We start from the raw sequence: 20,848 nt of genomic DNA, 5'->3' as shown, positions 1-20,848 counted from the left end.
CGATTCTTCATGCAATTAATGTAACCATGAAGTAGTTGTTTGCCAACAACATAATCTCCTTTTCTGCTTCTGACGCCCAAATCCTCTAAGCCCAATTCTCCAAAAACTACAGAGAAACCCTAATCCCCAAAAATTTGCAGTAAAGAAAATGCTTTGAAAAATATTCAACATCCTTGACAATCATCTTAGGTGGAATTACCAGTTTCAACCTCTCTTTGCATCTCTCAAGACAACCATTAAACTTTGAAATCCAGGATCCATTGGACACACCAGCACCAGTAACCCCCAAGTTAGGAGCAAAGAGATTATTATCAAAAGTCTTAACACCATGATTTGGAGAATGCGAACCCTAGGCGGCTCAAAAATCCAAGTCGGGAGAAGCCCCTGAGGATTCCCCTCGAGAACTAGCCATCCCTATCCAACCTTAAAACCCACCCTGCAAGAAAAAGAGGAAGAGCAAGACCAACTCCCCGAAAAAACCTGCTACACTCTCCACTCAAATTCTATTGAGACCAGATTCTAAGCTTAATCCCACCTCTCCTCGCAAAGACCACACAACGCTGCTCCAAAAACCCAAGCCAACACACCCACCACTCAAACCCCCACTATTGTGACGCCACCAACACCAAACAACCCTACACCACACGTCTCCCCTCCCTACATAAATAAAATATTCCCTCCCCCCTACACACAACCAACAAACCCCGCTCACGAGCTAGGGCAAAGATGCCCTAGCTCGGCTCCTGTGAAGCCCGCACATGCCATATCGCAAAAAAAATAAATCAAGTTTATTAATTATTACTCAATATTAATTAATTAATTAAATAAACATTATCCAACCATAGGATAATTAATCCAATCCATGATAAACCATACACACACACATAACCAACTGCACATAGATAGAATGAGATACCGACTCAAGATTGGATAACACTTACACCCGACAAGACTGACAAGGTGAACATAATAGACCATGAGTAGGTGAGAGAAAACCAATTCCTGTCCAACAACTACCATTGGGATTAGGACACACTCAGACCTGTGAGACCAGGTGGAGTCGATGTCTAGTACCTATAATCTTTCATCCACTGATAAATGCAAAAGAACACACACACACACACACACACACACATACACACACACAACATCATAGTAGCAGGCAAGTGAAAGAGAATCACAACACCTTATCATGCTCACGATGAGTGATAAGGTATTGTCCCTTTCACGAAGATAGTCACCCAATACAAACACATCTTATAAAATCATCATCATGAAGTAGGGTTAGTATCATCATCATATGTCATGAAATCATATAAATCACATAGGAGTCTCGAATACATATAAGTCCATCAAGGAATATCATCCATCACATAGATCATCAAAAGTCATGAATATATAACACATGTCTATATAGCATCATAAATGTCTTCTGCATAGAAATAAATTCATAACCATCATCATAAGTCTAGATAAGTCTATTGAATCATGAATCAAAATGTAAGTCTAGGAGGGACACTACAAGGACAATGGTTATAAAAGAATTATTATAGGCTTACTCAATCAATGTCATAATGATGCTTCAAGGTAAATTAATGCCAAGATGGAGTACTAGAGACCTCATCATAAAATGCCAAAGTTTCCTAGCCACATTTGGCTATGTAAGAATCAACCACACTTTTAGAGAGGAGAATAAGTCTTTAGATAGGCTAGCTAACTTGGGTCCCTTCTCAACCAGCTCAAAATTTGGACGGAGCTGCACTAATTACCTAATGACATCCATGCCATGATACATTCATACATAAATCCCAGTGATGCATAAAGATCTAAAGATTGCCTTCTTTAATTTTTTTTATGTTGTCCATCTTGGACAAATCATGTAATGATTTGGAGGTGGCTTATTAAATCTAGTGAAAGAAACACTTCTCCAAATAACACCTTTTGCTAATAGTTTCCTAGAGTTAGTTTTAGAAACCTTACCCAACCACTGTTACTGGTTTCCCTATGAAAGGCTTTACTATGGTGGGTCATCTCTTCTAGACTCAGATGAGTAAGTATGTTGAGGGCATGATGGATTTTAACCCTTCTCTCTCAAAGATGTTTGCTTGCTATAGGAATGAGGGTGAAGTTAAAGTTGGGGGATTAGTTTTTATGGTTTCTATGGAGTCTATTGCTTTTTCCATTAGTCTTATTATAGAAGGGGTGGCCTTCCCTAGGAAGCCAAAGGGGAATTACAAAACCAAATTCAAGAGTTCGCTTAAGCCGAGTGAGAAAGTTTCTCATTTGCAAAGTGTCTTTAATAAAGAAGATCTTCTCAACATTTAAAAGGAGGTGGTGCTACTCTTAATTAAATACATTACTCTAGATGGAAGATTCAAATAGTTTCACTCCCAACTCTTCTCAATGCTTTATCATCTCAAGTATGGTGTGAAAATGAACTTCCTTTACTAGATTTTCTTCCCCATTTCCTAATATGTCATTGTTGTTAAATACAAAATTGTTATTCTCTTGCACTAGGGGTTAATCTTGGGGCTCTATAATTTCACTTGACTATGAATACTACTAGTGGGCCCACCACTAGTGTTTTTGGTTCTCTCCCTAACCCAAGTTTGGTTGTGGAACCTTTTAAAATCTCAAATAGTGAGAATTACCATAGCGTAAAGACAACCCCTAAGCATAAAGGGACCCCTACCTAAATTAACCCTAACCATTTTGCTAAAAATAAGAACTCCCCTGCCTCCATCAAAGATATTGTTGCTGAAGAGCTAAATACAGAGGAAATTTATTCTGAGGACTCTACTTTCTCTTGGTGCACGGGACCCTGAACAACCCTAATGGGAACTTTACTACCACTATAATTTCTTTTTTGGGTTCCCCTCCTCCCTCCTTTGTTAATTCCCCATAAAAGTGGGGTTTATCAAATTTAACTGAAAAGGTTAATGAACTGTGCAGTGCATACAATAGATAGGAAACCATTATCTGTTGGCTCCTTGCCTAGCTTAATATTGCTAAAATTAAAATCAATAGGTTAGAGGCATTGGCCAAGGCTGATGCTAGAGCCTCCAGTTGGGAAAATGAAGAAAAAGATGAAAGGGTATGGTTGGTGACCAATAATCTAGTGAACAAGCTTGAGAAATGGGACTTGATGGAGGAAGAAGTTGTTGGAATCAAGGAACACTAAGAGGGGGGGGGGGGGGGGGGGAATCAGTGTTCTACAAATTTTAAATATATTAATTTGTTCTTTCAACCACCTAATACATTGGACCAAAAGAAAGATGCAAGAACACAAAGCAATCAACCACAACACCATAACACAAGGATTTTATACGTGGAAAACCTGATCAAGGGAAAAACTATGGTGCAGATGAGACCCACAAATGAGTATAGTCAGATATAAAGTTTTACAATGGAATGCACATGTGTTTAGGCACACTGCCTAGAACTCATTTCTCAAACAAAGAAGGGCTACAACCCTCGGAAGGCTCACTGCCTTACAAATGAGTTACATAAGATTACTAGAGTAAATGAACTAAATAATATCTACAAATGCCTAATTATAGTTCCAGTTAAGAACATTACACAAAATTTTCATATTCTGCCTTATACTGCTCTGTTCTACTGTTCTGCTCTGATCTGAAGCATAAATATCTAATATGTGCATGTGCAACTATGCATGATCGATCACCAACACCTTTTTCATTCACCACACACACTAAAATGACCAAATACACCACTCATATATATCCACAACAAGATATTAGATCAACCACATGTCGGCTTCAAGAACATAGCATATTATGAAATGTGTACATACTGTCAGATAAATCCAAACTCAAAATACCAATACGGACCAAATTTTTTTTCCATATGTTGCCACATCCATCAGAATAAACACCTGGACCACAAAATAAATACCAAAATTGATCCATATAATCCACATAAGGATTATCCACACAAGTTGGCTATCTTGCACTGATAAATTGAAAGCCGATATATCAGAGCTTCTAACTCGAACATTAATCATCACTAGAGGCTAAAACTTTGGAATAAGGTTGTCCGTACATCCATCAACCTCTAACCAAATCTGCAACACAAGATGATAACTAGAAAGGATGTATCAACCAAAATGCACAAAACTGTCAGATGCTCTAGTCTAGCTTGCCGGACTTGAACCAAAGATTTCCTTCCCACACTTTTCTTGCTAGGTTCCCATTCACAATCCACTTTAGTTTTTTTATACAATTTCTAGTGAATATCGAGGCCATCCAAGTTCAATGTTGTGTTTTCCATTGATTCCAAATTATTAGGACCATCATTCAGATTTTCCAAGGCTTCCAGTTCTAATTTTTTTTTGGATTAGTTCCTTTTTCTCTCTCAACATATCTTCGTTCTCCAAAATAGGAGGAGAAGAAATTCCCATAATCTCATTCATTGCTTCTAATTCCAAATTGACATCCTTGTTTTTAGGAATCTCCCCATCTTCTAAATCATCAGAGGGGACCAAGTTATATCCATACTCAACCTTTCTAGGATTGCTGAGGGGGTTAATTGCAATATTCTGGGAACTAGGTACATGTTCTAGAACCTATGTTGAGGGGTCCTTGTCTCCATTGTATGTTGACATAAATTTCTTTTGAATATCCTTACACAGAGTATCTGTTTTCTCAACAATAATCAAAATTGCTTCCATATTTTCTTCAATTCCAATATTGTGTCTAGGGTCCTGCATTGATTTATCCAGCAACTCTCCAACCCAGGATAGGATAAATATAGATGCATTTGAGTCCTCAACACCTTTTTTCTTAGACTAATTTTTTAGCCTCGACGACAGGGTATTATCAAAGGGACAATTCACTACTTGCACCTCTGATGTCTTATGAGGTATTTCCTTATGCAAACTTAACTTCCCAGATTCCATTAAGAGCTCAATGGCTTTCCTAGCTACTTTTGAACAACCTGAAATGAATCCTTTACTAAAAATGCATCTACCCCCTTATTATCTACTTCTATCTTCTGAAGCCATCCACCCTTCTCTGTGAGAATTTTTAGATTTTCTAGAAATTTGAATTTAGTATTCACATCTATCATAACCTTAGCCATTTCTCATTTTCCCAAAAATAAATCTTTCTCAAAGCCTATAAAAGAACCTAGGTTTCCTCCAAGCTTCTCTATAATCTCTTCATTCCAATATTTTGATGATAAGTTTTCCATCTTGATCCAATGGGGATATGAATTTGGTTTATGAAATTTAGGGTTGAAATTCGGTACCCAATCCAATTTATAGAAACAAAATCCTTCCAAAAAAAGGGGCTCTCCATACAAAATTATTTTCTTAGTATTTTGATCAACACATTCAAGAAGGAAAACATTCTGACATAAGGGTTTTGCACTTAGCCATCCCTCAAAGGAGGCTACAAACAATCCTTGATCCTTTGCTTCGGAGTGTTGCCATCAATCCTGTTGATAGGTGTTTTGACACACTCACCAACAAGTAAGTAGAACATGAATGCACATACCACCTCTCTTAAAAAGTAATCAATCTCAAAAGATTGATGACTCTAAGGTCTCTATAGTCGGTCACGACAATGTTGGGTAACTCAGTAGTTGATGTAGCTATACTGTTTAAGGGGCTTGCCGATTCAAATATTTCTAATTAATTTGCATAAGTTAGAAAATTAAAACTAAAACTAAGCTAACCAGCGAGAAAGAAATAGCAAAGGATAAAGGGAATGCAAGAAGATGATAAACATTCAACATTCATTTCATCTAACATTATCAACTAAGTCTAGTAGAGGATTTTGGAATAAAATTTGTACATTAGCATGCAAATAAGCAATTTAACGTATTAATGAATCCAAATTCAAAGGTTAAAATTACTAAACCATATTTGCATCAATATTAACCACCATTAGAATGCATAGCTCAAAGGAAAATAAACATGATTCTCTCCAATTTCAAGAAGTTAAATCAGACAAAATGATACCAAATATTCATCATATAAATGAAGACAACTGGAAGAAACAAGAAATTGAATTAAATTTAATAAATTTGCCTTTGAATGAGGTGCTTTTCCAACAAATTTGTCTCATTGAACCTCTAATTTCTATCTTCTATCAGATTATTCTCAGCTACACTAAGATTTAAATGCAATGAAAAAGATCTGGAATGACCTTCAACCAAGTTTCAAAAAATTTACAGCTCTTAAGCTATTTCTAGATCTAAGCTCCTAATTTTGAAGAGTCTAGCCTTAGAATTGCTAACCCCATACAATGAGAAATCAACTCCATTTTATAATAGTTTCCCTTGAAAACCCCTTTCTAAAATAGTAGATTGAATCCCCAATTTGTGCATGTAAACACACACTTTTCTTTTTGGAACTTGGGATTAGCTCCAGTTAATAATGCAGACAAGTCTCTTAAACCAAAACTTTCTCTCTTGACGCTGAGTTTGGCTTTAGCTAAGTCTTCATTTAGCCATGTGAGTGAGCTCCTCAAAACAACAACTTTCACTTTTAACTCTACTTCAAACGTAGTCCATCTACACATCGAGCCCCCAATCTTGGTAACACTCAGCTTTGACTCCAATTTGACTCTCGGTTTTACTTTTTGTTCACTTTTGAATGTATTTTAAATTTGCACATTAAAATAATTATAATTAATTTTTGTATCGAGCAAAAAAAAATTATAATTAATTTTCTTCCAAAATGCGCCAATCTATTTCATAAATTCACAATTTAAAATAAAAGTTAATTTTATTTTGACTTTTAAAATAAAATAGTTTAAATCTCTAAAATTAAACAATATTACATAAAGATTCAAATTATTATAATAGAATTTTTATTAAATTCTAAAATATATTAAAACTTAATAAAATAAATATCCCCTTGATTTTGGCATGGTGGATCCCACTTTCCACTTTCCATGGTAGATCCAGTTTCCACTTTCCAATTCCCCTTCAAAGATAAAAATAAAGAATAATTAATTTATGAAGAGTTTCCCAATTAACTAAATGAAATATTTAAAGTGATAATCATTCTAATATAAACAACTTTTAAATTATTTCAAATCTTGGCATCTCAAAATATAAAACACTATAATCATGAATACTTTATCGATTTGGCAAACCCTTCAATTATTTCCTAAATTCAAGGGAAAATTAAATGATAGTATGTGACATGATTTGGGGAAATCACTAGCTTAGAATTAATTTTCAAATAAATTGTTTTATTGACAGGCTCAAGCTTTCACTTCCATTGTTTAACCTTGTCATTTCATTTGTGTTGCACGTTAACTCTACTGTATAAAGCTCCTGATATTTACGCATACACAGTTGTTCTTTATTGTTGATTTTGCCTAGATTTAGTTTAAATATATGTATCTCATTTTCATAATTTCTCCCTTTAGTATATTGAATTTATTGTTATCAAGCTTCAAGAACGTTCATTGTTTTTATTATGGGTAAAACAGGTTTTGAGGGGACCTCAAACACCATACAACAGGTTTTGAAGGGACCTAAAACCCTCAAATTTTCCACAGATCCAGAACCACCAAAGGAAGGCTGCCAATAGATAAAATATAAACAAGAAGCAGCCCAACCACAGTCTAACAATATAGAATAAAGATTACAGTCTTAGTGGCAAGAAAAGAAGGCCTAAGACACCCCAAAAGATTTAATCAAACATGAACATAGGGAAGAAGTCTCCCTTAGCCAAACTCATGGGTTTTGTCTAGGCTCCCACAACCTTAAAATTGAGAGTAAAATTTGCTATAGGAAACATGATTTTCAATATCTCCATCTGTAAAGGATGAAAAGGAAAGAAGATAGAAAAGATTCCATCAATAGTTTCCTTGCATCCAAGCAACAGGGCATCCTCATGATAGTTCTGATACTTAAAGTTAAGTACAGATGGCAAGCTCATAAGATGAGAGGGGGGGGGGGTGAATCATACAACCTTAATCTTCCATGAAAACAACATATTCAACCTTGGTAACATATACTTCAATAATATAACCAAAACTGCTAAACATGCAAACTCAAAAGCATATAAACATCATAACACTCATAACACCAGATTTAAAGTGGAAACCCAAATAGGGAAAAACCACTGTGGGATTTTGGACCCACTACGAAATATACTCTTCTAGAGTATGCTCAGTTAAAAGAAAATCTTGTTAAAGATTACAAACGCATTGCTAGATGTGACCTGATTAAGGGATTTCCCTCAGATCTGTTAGAATCTTCACCTTGTTAGAAGTGACCTTGTTAAAGGATTTCAAACACTCAATCAGAATGCCACCTTGCTAGAGGGTTTTACAAATAAGACTGTTAAGTCCACTCGGTTAAGAGATTTTCTGTCACTTTGCTAAATAACAGTAATAAAAATCTATCTGCAACTTCACATCTAAAATGCTAAAGCAGATTCTTATTTGTTCAATACAATCTAGGACTTATCTTGTCCATCTACTGGGCTCTATACTCTGTTATTCAAATAGGTCTTCAAGCTTCTGTGCTCGGTAATCACTATGTAGAATCCCTATGCATACACTTGCCCGCATACATTGTTTATCAATAGTTCCTTATTTATAAACAATTTGCCAACTGCTTAATCTCCTTGATCACATTTCCCATGATCAATCATAGCCATCAGATCTTCAAACTTGACTAGGTTCAATGTATCCTTCAATCTGAAAATGTTCTACCCCACCTTGGAACTTGCATACATTTCTTGGAACTTCTGCTAGGGTATTGCGGTTCAATCTAAGCTACAGATCTTCCTGCCGATTTTCCTTTACCATAGATTCTTTAACAAACTTCATGCACGACATACCAATCATTTAATCCGTTCCAGCTCATCAGCTTCCTTCATTGAATAATGCTTATATTCATTTAATGCATTTTGTTACTACTCGGTAAATACTAAACTTTACTCGGTTGACATTCTGCCTTCATTAACCAATAGCGATAACCTTAGGGTTTACCGACGAGGTTCCTTAGGGTTTACCGACTAGGTTCTTTGCTCAGTAACATAGTATAGTATTAACCTTACAATCAATCAACATATGTAGGATATCAAAATAATCTAAACATCATGATCTCATCATTGTCTAACTCGGTAATAGTTGCCCATTGAATAACTTATTCCTCCCCTTATTCATCACATTCTTTCTGTGTCTTTTACCGACATCTTTATACTCATCAAATCATTCTTCTTAAGATATGGCAACATCATACTGAATTAGAAAATCAATTTCTTGACATCAATGACAAAATAATAATATTAAGATAGTAAACATCCTTAATCAGTTATATCCATAATCATCAACAACCTTCTCAATATCCTTATTGAAATGCCAACAATCTCTCCTTGTCTATTATAATGCCAACAATCTCCCCCTTTGGCATTGATGGCAAAACCAATTGATTTGACCTAACTGATTCGGATTGTTGTGGGATTTTGAAATGCTAAAATGCTCTCCCTGTCATCAGTCTTCTCCCCCATACATTAGTCTTCTCCTCTTTTCTTCAGTCTTCTCCCCCTCTGATAACAATGCCAAAAAGTAAAGAACTAAAACATAATTTCTTCCTGTATGAAGTGATTTCCTGCTGTTATGTGTCAACTTAGACTTGGTCAAAGCATTTTGTCTTCAATTCCTGTTCCCTATATTGTTTCCTGCACACCTTTAGAAAATATCCTAAAGTGTGTAAACTAGCATCAACTCCTAAAAGATATTCTGTAGAGTCATCGAATTGATGCTTTCACCAAACTCGGTCAGTGAATGGAAGATAGGGGTAGGACCCCTAACTTACTTCTAAGATATTCAAAAGTTTCCCTTGGCAGTGGCTTGGTGAAGATATCTGCTATTTGTTCCTTTGTGCTAACATACTCCAACACCACTTTCTTCTCTTGAGCTTCTTCTCTAAGATAATGATATTTGATAGAGATGTGCTTTGTCTTAGAGTGCATAACAGGATTCTTTGAAATGTTAATGGCACTAGTATTGTCATAGAATATAGTTACTGGCTCGGTAACTTTCTCATTTATACCTTCCAATAGTTGTTTGATCCATGCTATGTTGGTACAATTCAATTCTGTAGCAACGTATTCAGCTTCTGCTATTGATTGTGAAACACATCCTTGTTTCTTGCTAAGCCAACTCACTAGTCTTTCTCCTAAAAATAAAGCTCCTCCACTTGTGCTTTTTCTGTCATCAATGTTGCCTGCCCAATCAGCATCAGTATAAACTTTTAAATCAAAGTCATTTCCTTTCTGATATACTAAGCCATAATCTTCAGTGCCTTTCAAGTATCTGAAAATTCTCTTGATTGCTGTCATGTGTGTTTCCTTAGGATCTGCAGAGAACCTTGCAACTATATCTACTGCATGTGCTATGTCTGGCCTGTTGTGAACAACATATTGTAGCTTTCCAATCATGGATCAATAAAGTGTCTCATCAACAGATGCATATTCATCATTCTTTGATAGTTTACAGTTGGTAGTCATAGGAGTACTTACTGGTTTTGAATCCTCCATTCCAAATTTCTTCAAGATTTCCTTTATGTACTTGGATTGAGTAATGAAAATCTCATTTTTCATTTGCAGTATTTGTAAACCTATAAAATACTTTATCTCACCGATTAATGGCATCTCAAATTCTTTGCTCATTTCATTTCCAAAGTTCTTGCATAGAGAGTCATTTCCACAAAAGATAATATCATCAACAAATATGGCTGAGATCAATATTCCATTTTCATCATTCTTCATGTACATATTGCTGTTTTCACTTGTTCTTATAAAACCAATCTTGATTAAATAAGAGTGCAGTATTTCATACCATGCTCTAGGTGCTTGTTTTAGACCATATAAAGCTTTGTTTAATTTACATACCTGATCTTTATTCTTGTCTTCAACAAATCCTTCAGGTTGTTCAATAAAAACTTCTTCTTCTAATATACCATTCAGAAATGCGGATTTGACATCCATTTGATATACCTTGAAATTCTTGTAAGCAGCATATGCCAACAATGTTCTTACTCCTTCAAGTCTAGCCACAGGTGCAAAAGTCTCACCATAATAAATTCCTTCTTCTTGGGCATAACCTTTGCAAACTAGTCTTGCTTTATTTCGAATGACCTCACCTTTGTCATTCAGCTTATTTCTGAAAATCCACTTTCTACCAATTACATTTTTGTCCTTAGTTCTTGGGACCAGTGTCCATGTGTCATTCTTCTTGATTTGATCAATCTCTTCTATCATAGCATTTATCCAATCTTCACTATTAAATTCTTCTCTCACTATTCTTGGTTCAAATTCAGATATCAGACATGTGTTCTGTCTCAGTTTGTTCCTTGTCATCACTGGATCATCCTTATCTCCTATAATCGGACTTGATGCATCATGTCTTCTGACATACTTGGCTAATATAGGCTCGGTAGGCTCTGTATGATCTTCTTCATCACTCGGTAACTGGATATTCTATTCATTTTCTTCTGCAGTTTTCTCAGTAGGACTTGTCGGTTGAACATAGACAAATTCATCATAATCTTCTAGTTCTTTGGAGTTTCCTTCATCATTTCTTTTTGCAAATTCATCAATTTTCACATTTGCACTTTCTACTATTTTGTTAGATGATTTGATCAGACATGTAAATGCTTTGCTTCTAGAAGAATAACCTAGAAATGTTCCTTCTTTACTTTTCTGATGAAACTTTCCATTTCTATCATCTTTGTGAATATAGCATCTACTTCCAAAGATTTTGAAGTAACTTACATTAGGTTTCTTGTCATACCAGATTTCATTTGGTGTCTTCAAAGTTTCTTTCTTCAGTTGTACTCGGTTCAGGGTGTAAACTGCTGTGCTTATTGCTTCTCTCCAAAATGTTTGTGGCACTTTCTTTTTAATCATCAGGGTTCTGACACAATCCACAATAGATTTGTTTCTCCTCTCAGCAATTCCATTTTTTTGTGGAGTTCTTGGTGCAGATACTTGTCTTTTTATACCATGATCATTGCAAAATAAGTTAAACTCATTAGATAAGAATTCTCCTCCTCTATCTGATCTAAGACATTTCAGTTGTCTTCTTGTTTCATTTTCAACTCTTGCCTTGTACCATTTAAACATTTGAAAAGCTTCTGATTTTTCTTTTAAAAACATAACTGACATCATCCTTGAATAATCATCCACAAATAATATGAAATATTTATCACCATAATAACTTTGAACTTTCATAGGACCATAAAGATCGGTGTGCACAAGATCTAAAATTCCCTTAGAAGTGTAGGACTTACTTGTAAATCTTGATCTTGTCATTTTACCCATCTGGAATCCTCAACACATAACATTCTCAGGTTTCTCAAGACTCGGTAGACCTCTTACTCAGTGCTTCTTGCTTATTTTGATCAGATTATCAAAATTTACATGACAAACCCTTTTATGCCATAACCAGGTATCATCTATCTTTGCATACAAACACTTATTTCGAGTTGAGTCAAGGTGAAATGTATTACCTTTTGTTTGTGTCCTGGTAGCAGCTAACTTTCCATGCTTGTCATGAACTTTGACAATTCCTTTTTGAAATTCTATTTGGTAACCTGTGTTGTTTAGCTATGCTACACTCAACAAATTGTATTTCAAACCTTCAACCCAATAAACATCATTACATTTTTCATTGTCAAGAAGTGTTATAGATCCTTTACCTTTTACCAGACATGGTGCATCATTACCAAATCTTACATAGCCTCCATCATAATCTTCTAACATAACAAACTTGTGTTTATCACCTGTCATATGATGTGAGCATCCACTATCTATGATCCAAGAATCATATTATGTGAGATATTAGGGCTTTTTCTTCATACCTTTCTTCATCTGATCTATCTTTGATAGCCACATAAACTACTTCCTCTATATTAGTTTCATCTGATTTATCATCATTGAATTCCTCATCAGCTATTAAGCATGACTTTCTATCTCTTCTTCTGAAGTCTCGGTGTCCTCTGTAATGATTATCTTTCTGTCTGTCATCTCGGTAATCTCTCTTTTCAGTAGAGTCTTTGTTAGGACAATTAGAAGCCATATGTCCTATCTTATCACAATTGAAACATTTTAAAGGTAGTTTTCCTTTATACTTACCTTTGCCTCTCGGTAACCTTCTAGCTAATAGTGCTTCAAACTCTTCTTGCTTTTTGATTTCCTCATACAATTTGTGTACTTCTTTCATGTTCTTGTGAAATCTTTCACTTGCTCCACTATGATCCCCTTTAATGTACTTACTCATTCTATCATTGTAATCATCAGATTCACCAATATGAAAAGAACTAAATCCAGATTCAACTTTATTTACCGATGACCCACTGTTATCAAAGTTACTTAACTCAAATACATGTAGCTTACCAATAGTAGCATCTAAAGAAACTGGCATATTGGGTATAGACCTCAATTCATTGATTACAGAGACCTAGATTGCATAAGATGGTAGAAGGGTTCTTAACAAATTACTTGTTATATCCTTTTCTTCAATAGTTCCACCCGCTCCTTTGATTTGGTTGACAATCTCCTTTAGTCTTGTACTGTACTGGGTTATGTTGTCACCTTCATTCATTCTCATAGATTCAAGTTGTCCTCTTAGACTATCCGCTTTTTCTCTTTGAACATGTTCATCTCCACCATACATAGATATGAGCTGTCCCACATTGCCTTTGCATCATTGCAGTCTTCTAGATCATTAAACTCTAATTTGGTCAATGTAGATGTTATTTCAATCATTGCTTGGATATGTTCTTGCTTTGCCTTTATCTCTTCCATTGTCAATGGATAGGTGCTCGGTGTGATGAAATCATTCTCCAGATAATATACAACATATTCTCCAACTCCTAATAGGTGCAACTTCATCCTTTTCTGCCATGTAGAGAAACTTGACTTGTTCAACTTTGGTGCATCCCTCTTATACATCTTTGGATCTTTGCCTCAAGTACCTTTAAACTTTTTCTCCTGGAGTCCAAAGCTCTGATACCAATTGATAGTTCTGATACTTAAAGTTAAGTATAGATGCCAAGATAATAAGATGAGAGGGGGGGTGAATCATACAACCTTAATCTTCCATGAAAACAACATATTCAACCTCGGTAACATATACTTCAATAATATAACCAAAACTGCTAAACATGCAAACTTAAAAGCATATAAACATCATAACACTCATAACACTAGATTTAACATGGAAACCCAAATAGGGAAAAACCACTGTGGGATTTCAGACCCACTAAGAAATATACTCTTCTAGAGTATGCTCGGTTTAAAGCAAATCTTGTTAAAGATTACAAACACATTGCTAGATGTGACCCGGTTAAGGGATTTCCCTCAGATCTGCTAGGATCTTCACCTTGTTAGAAGTGACCTTGTTAAAGGATTTCAAACACTCAATCAGAATGTCACCTTGCTAGAGGGTTTTACAAATAAGACTGTTAAGTCCACTTGGTTAAGAGATTTTCTGTCACTTTGCTAAATAACAGTAATAAAAATCTATCTACAACTTCACATCTAAAATGCTAAAGCAGATTCTTATTTTCTCAATACAATCTAGGACTTATCTTGTCCATCTGTTGGGCTCTATACTCTATTATTCAAACAGGTCTTCAAGCTTCAATGCTCGGTAATCACTATGTAGCATCCTTGTGCATACACTTGCCTGCATACATTGTTTATCAACACTTCCTTGTTTATCAACTTTACTCGGTAGACATTCTGGCTTCATTAACCGATAGCGATAACCTTAGGGTTTACCGACTAGGTTCTTTGCTCGGTAGCATAGTATAGTATTAACCTTACAATCAATCAACATATGTAGGATATCAAAACAATCTAAACATCATGATCTCATCATTGTGTAACTCGGTAGTAGTTGCCCATTGAATAACTTATTCCTCCCCTTATTCATCACATTCTTTCTGTGTCTTTTACCGACATCTTTATACTCATCAAATCATTCTTCTTAAGATATGGCAACATCATACTGAATTAGAAAATCAATTTCTTGACATCAATGACAAAATAATAATATTAAGACAGTAAACATCCTTAATCAGTTATATCCATAATCATCAACAACCTTCTCAATATCCTTATTGAAATGCCAACAATCTCTCCTGGTCTGTTATAATGCCAACACCTCAACCCCACAACAACATTTCCAGGCCTTTCTAGTAGCATCCAACTACACCTTAATAGGAAAGAGTTTACCTCTAGCCACATCTGTCTCCCCTTCCATAGAAGATATGACCACCTCAATAGGAAAGACCAGAGTAAAAATATTATTAACACAGTGAAGCTCAACGAACAAAGCCATGGAACCAAGAAAGAGAACGATAGAAAAAACCTCCTCATAAGGATACCCAGGAGTCAAAAGATAAACACATAGAAGACCAGACCCTAATAATAGGAAAAATAAGGGTTTTGAAAAGGCTCTCTTAACCTTCCTTTGAAACAGAGGAATGAGGGTTTTCACAAGGATCCTATAACCTAGATAGTCCATACCATGGGGGTTTAATAGGCTTCCCATACCAAAAGTGTTGAGTTTTAACATGGCTCCCAAAACCATCACAGAGTAAAGCCATAACAATCATTAGGCAAAAGAACGAACAAGGGGAAACCCCAAAAACCACAGAAGCACACATATCATCTTGGGATGAGATCTCCACCTCCAAAGGAGCTGCCAAAGCACGACTAAAGGATCAACCACCTAGCACAAATCCCTGCATCCACTCAAGGGTTTACAAGCGAAACACATCTCCACCTATATAGGAGATGGGGTCACCTCAAAAGATAGAGCAATAGAAAACCCATGAGAGGGAAGAAAGAGAGAAGACCAAGGATAGCCGCTAAACCAATGACCATCAATAGCTGCAGAAGAGGATAAATAGAGACTTCTAACATAGCCAATGATCAACTCACCCAAAACAACCAGAGGCCCATACAAGAATTTCCTTGCATACATTTTATTCATGTCATCATGATTTCCATAAAATAGATGCTCTTGTTTATGTAGTATTTCATATCGCCTGCATCTCATTACTACACATCATCTTTATTGCGGTCTGTGATCTTTTATTGCTGAGGATTTCTTCTCGTTGTGCCACTCTTAATTGCACTTTGCATAATCCATCTTTTGCAAATTCTGCTCATTGTCTTGTTCATTCTCCAACGATTTGTGTTGTGCTTTTTGATTTTCTCTTTTCATTTGTTGAATACATTGCTCAAATTTTATCTTTGTTGCCTTGTGAAGTGAACTTCATTACTTTTACCTAATTAGGGTTCTCGCCTTAGTGTGGTTCGATGATTAGACTCCCACCTTTAGAGTTACAAGGCAGGTGCAATATGATCTCTTTGCTGACATGCTACATTACTATTGCACAAGATCCTTCTTCCATTTGTAGCTTCCATCCAAAATATCATCTTCATTTCCTTACAACATATCCTTTGTTGTTGTTTTTCATAGAATCAATTTCTTTCAATGTCTTCTCTTTGTTCTCATTGATACCCTAGCTCCTCATTCTAGATGCACTGGTCTTCTCATTGTGATGTGCTACTCAATTGGCCTTAATCCTTCATCTCTTCATCATTCATTTTGCATACATCATGGACTCCGTGGTCCCAAGCTGTAATGACCACCATAATTTCAAAATAACATAATTCACAAAATACATATAATTAAGAATAAATAATTTCCACATGTCAAGATATACAAGATTATAGACAAGAAATTACATTTCAACATATGAAGTCAAATTTCATAAGTTGACAACAAGATAAACATAAGGAAACATATACCTTTACACTAAAAAAAAAGGTCGAAAACAATAAATGTACAAGGACCAAATCATGATGACCACCATGACAAGAACTTTCGACATCTGTAGATCCCTCGAACACATCATGGGCGAGAACATTGCTGGAGCATGTTTCCACCCTACCATGAAGTAGTTACATGACTTCCCCAGAATCTTTCATGACAGGAAAGATACCTAGCCCAGCATGAGAAAGACTAGCAACATGATACTGGTAGGAGTAATAGAATTTGTGTGACATTAAATATGTAAACATAGAAGCAACAGACCTTGCTTGACTATCTAAAATCATTCCAAGATCTCAATTTTATATAATTTATTTCAAGAGGTGAACATAACATGAATTTATCTCAAATTCCAAGAAAAACACAAGAATACACCTTTGTAAACATGCATAGGAGCACAAAAGTGCATACAGGGGCAATAGTCTAGGCATATCCAAGTTTTGAATGTAACTTCAATCATTATTATTTTGAGGTACCCATATAAACCAACCAAGAGTTCAATAACATTCTTATATGATAAACAATTCTATACAAGGTACATCTTTTATACACATATAAGCTCACACACATGCATATATCTTACCCATCTATTGAAAGACAAGTCCACGTCAACACACAATATTCATAAACTACTTCATACTGATAAGACATGAGTCATTTAGAAATTAAAAAGTAAATGTTCTTCTATTGTTATAAAAAAATGTTTTTTTTTCACAATATCTATTTCAAGGATTTTTAAGAAATGAAACATTTGTCGAAATCTCATCTAACAACTTGAAATTAGAAAAAATCATCTCCCGCTATAAAAGGATAAGGCAAAAATACCTTTAACAATTAATTCTAAAGAATTTATCCACTTCTATGCATACACATTTTAACCTATCTGCAAATTTTATTATAACTTCATGTTCAAAGAGGATTGTATATACTAAAATGTTGAATCCTAAGGTAATTGACTTTTGGGTCTATGTTATACTAAGATTATTATAGACCAAAAACCTGGTATAAATATCAAGTTCTTAACTAACTATATAATATTCTAGAACAGTCCTTGCATACACAAAAATTGATTAAATCATTTACGTAAGAATGAAGGATAATTGATTTAACATTGCTAGTGGGAAACATATTAATTGGTTTTTAATAGATTCAAATTATACTATATTCTTATACTTCGTATCTTAATACTTATTATTTACATCTTAAAGAAATCATACCACTAATACATATATCATGTTATCCCATTGGGTTGAATTAATCTATCCCAATCATTTACCTACAAAAATTTAAGATGATATATCTAACTTTCTAAAAACAAGAGATGGTAATGATAGTAGACATCAAGGTGGTTATGCATTCTCTGTGCTATTTTCCCAATCCTACTAATCTTCTATAAGGCTTACAATTCAAGTCATCTATAAATAATGTATAATGTTTCAACTAGAATAAATACCATGTTAACATTTTATTAAATATTGGGAATAATTCTCCATTCTCTATCTCTGAAATAGTAGTAACTTCTATTCTCCCTATTTTTTAAAAGTATAATATACTCCTAAATATCTCCTATCTTTTTATACAAAATAATACTATGATGACATCCTTCGAATAATAGAAAAATAAAATAAAAATAAATATAAATATTCAATCCACAATAAAGTTCAAGCTATTTCGATTTTAATCTTCACATATTCAAATTTCAAGCCTATTTCCCATACCCAATAGTAAGATATTACACATGTATAAATAGAACTATGGTTCAAATACTTATCTCTTAAATTGTAGCGGATTGGTACAAAGCTTAATTCCGCAAAATTGTCGAGTCTCCAAATCTACATGGCTGACTTCTCCCTTGTCTTGGGCTTTTAAATTATCTCTCTCTTCTATATTTATAGCCTTTTCAAAGACAACCTAGATTCGCTGGTTCTAATCTCACGCCTCCCTCTAGTTGTGATCTGCTCCTCATATTCTGATTACTCTTGTGTGATTTTCTTTTGAAGGTTTTTATTTCTCCATCATCCCCCTTATCACCATAATTCACTGTGTTTTTTGTGATGCATTCCTCCCAATATTACGATCGTATTTTTCAACAATACCCATCGTAGAAAATCCTCCTTTGCAATTATCTTTTAACATCCACACTTGCAAATTCTCTACTGTAAAGTTCCTCTCTTCCTTTCTCATCCTGATCTTCATCCAACTTGCCTTTCATTCTTTTTGTGAAATCCCCGAATGAAGTGTCACATCGTTTCCATTCAAATCCATATTTTTTCTCTAAATCTCATCACACTTCTCTTGTTTCACCCTATTTTTGGGGAATGCAATCATGTATCGGTTCCTTATTATTACCTAGAAAGCAACTTAAGTTTTCATTTACTCTCTCTTTATTACTTTCATATCCCACTTGTCATGTGGAAATGAAGAGGTTCTTTATTCTTTTCTGACCAATTAAAAATCCTTTTAACAAGAGTTCAAAATAACATCCCTCTCTACCATTCCAAATGGTACCCATATCATCAATTTAAAGAACATGTCTACATACGTAGAAAAATGACACACCTAGATGCTTAGGCTATGATATGCATAAGAAGTCACATAAAGATAATGTTCAATTTTCTATAATGAATGGATAACTCATCTTACCTTTCTAACACAAGTTATTTCAACATAGCTAAAGTAGTTGTAATTGTTATTTATGCTTCTTACAAAATAGAATTACAATAATAATTACAAAAAATCATAAGAAAACTTTCTAAACTTTCTAACCTTTCAACATTCAAATAAACTCTTTAGGTTTCTATGCCATTAGAGAATCCTATACAACCATAATAATAATCAAGTTACGATTTATAATTGTTTATATTAACACGGTGCATGCACTAATATTTATGATTCTTTCCTAATGAAACTTTCTTTGTCTTCCCATTCATGCGATTCTCCTCCTATATTTATGATTTGGTTAAACTTGAATTTGTCTTTGTCTCACGTGGAATAGGTCTCTTTAATTTTTTTTTTAGTTTTAATTAAAAATAGGTGCTTTAAAAAAAACCACTAAAACATTCAATCTTTATTTATAATGTATTACTTTTACTTTTAGCTTTAAATAATATAATATTCTTTAGCCTTTTTTTTAACATGTGCTTTCTTAATAAATCAATAGCTTTAGGTAATATTATTTTAAATCAGTTTAAACAAAAACAATTCATTCTTACTTTTACACATTTCCTTTTTTTTAAATAAAGATTTTCTTTTGTTTAATTTATTTATATTAAATTTAGTATCTTTTTATAATGAAGAATGTTCTTTAATTAAAAATGCATTCTTTTTATTTTTATTATATATATATATATAATTAATAAAATTATTAATAATTTTTTCACTTAGGATTTAAATAAAAAAATTAATACACATATTAATTAAAATATTAAAATTATGTAATAAGGAATCATATTTCACTTGATTAAGTAAATACACGATTAATTATTAAATAATAATTATATAAATAATAAGGGTCGTGACACAAGTTCACATATTTTTCTTCCATGGATCTGCACTGCTTTGGTCTTGGTTATTCATTCCACTTTCAATACGTTATCTTCGCATGCCTCCGCTTACTTCGCTTATGGTGATACAATTCACTCACCATGAAGGAAAATTCAAAATTGCGCTTGCTATACAAAGTGCCTTGTATCCTCCTATTTTGTTTAATCACATCATTGCTCACTATATTGCCCATTGGCACCCCAGAGTTTCAGACTCCTAGGGTCTTAGTCCTTTTAAAGATTTTACCATTGCAAATTTTGCATTTAGATTTCGAGGTTTTGAATTTTTGAAGTCTCAAACTCCAAAAAAATTAATTTCTTTGCATCTCGGGAGTCTGGAATTCCAGAGGCTCTTCATCAATTTCATTACACCTTCAACTTTCTAGTTTTGCATTACCTTGGAGTCCTAGGTTTTGGACTTCTGAAGCATTGAGTTTTGGAGTACTGGCTCCTCCACACGTC

This window comes from Cryptomeria japonica, chromosome 4 (genome assembly GCF_030272615.1).
Source record: "Cryptomeria japonica chromosome 4, Sugi_1.0, whole genome shotgun sequence".
In the NCBI taxonomy this organism is placed as follows: Eukaryota; Viridiplantae; Streptophyta; class Pinopsida; order Cupressales; family Cupressaceae; genus Cryptomeria; species Cryptomeria japonica.
Note: the sequence above shows the minus strand (reverse complement) of the source record.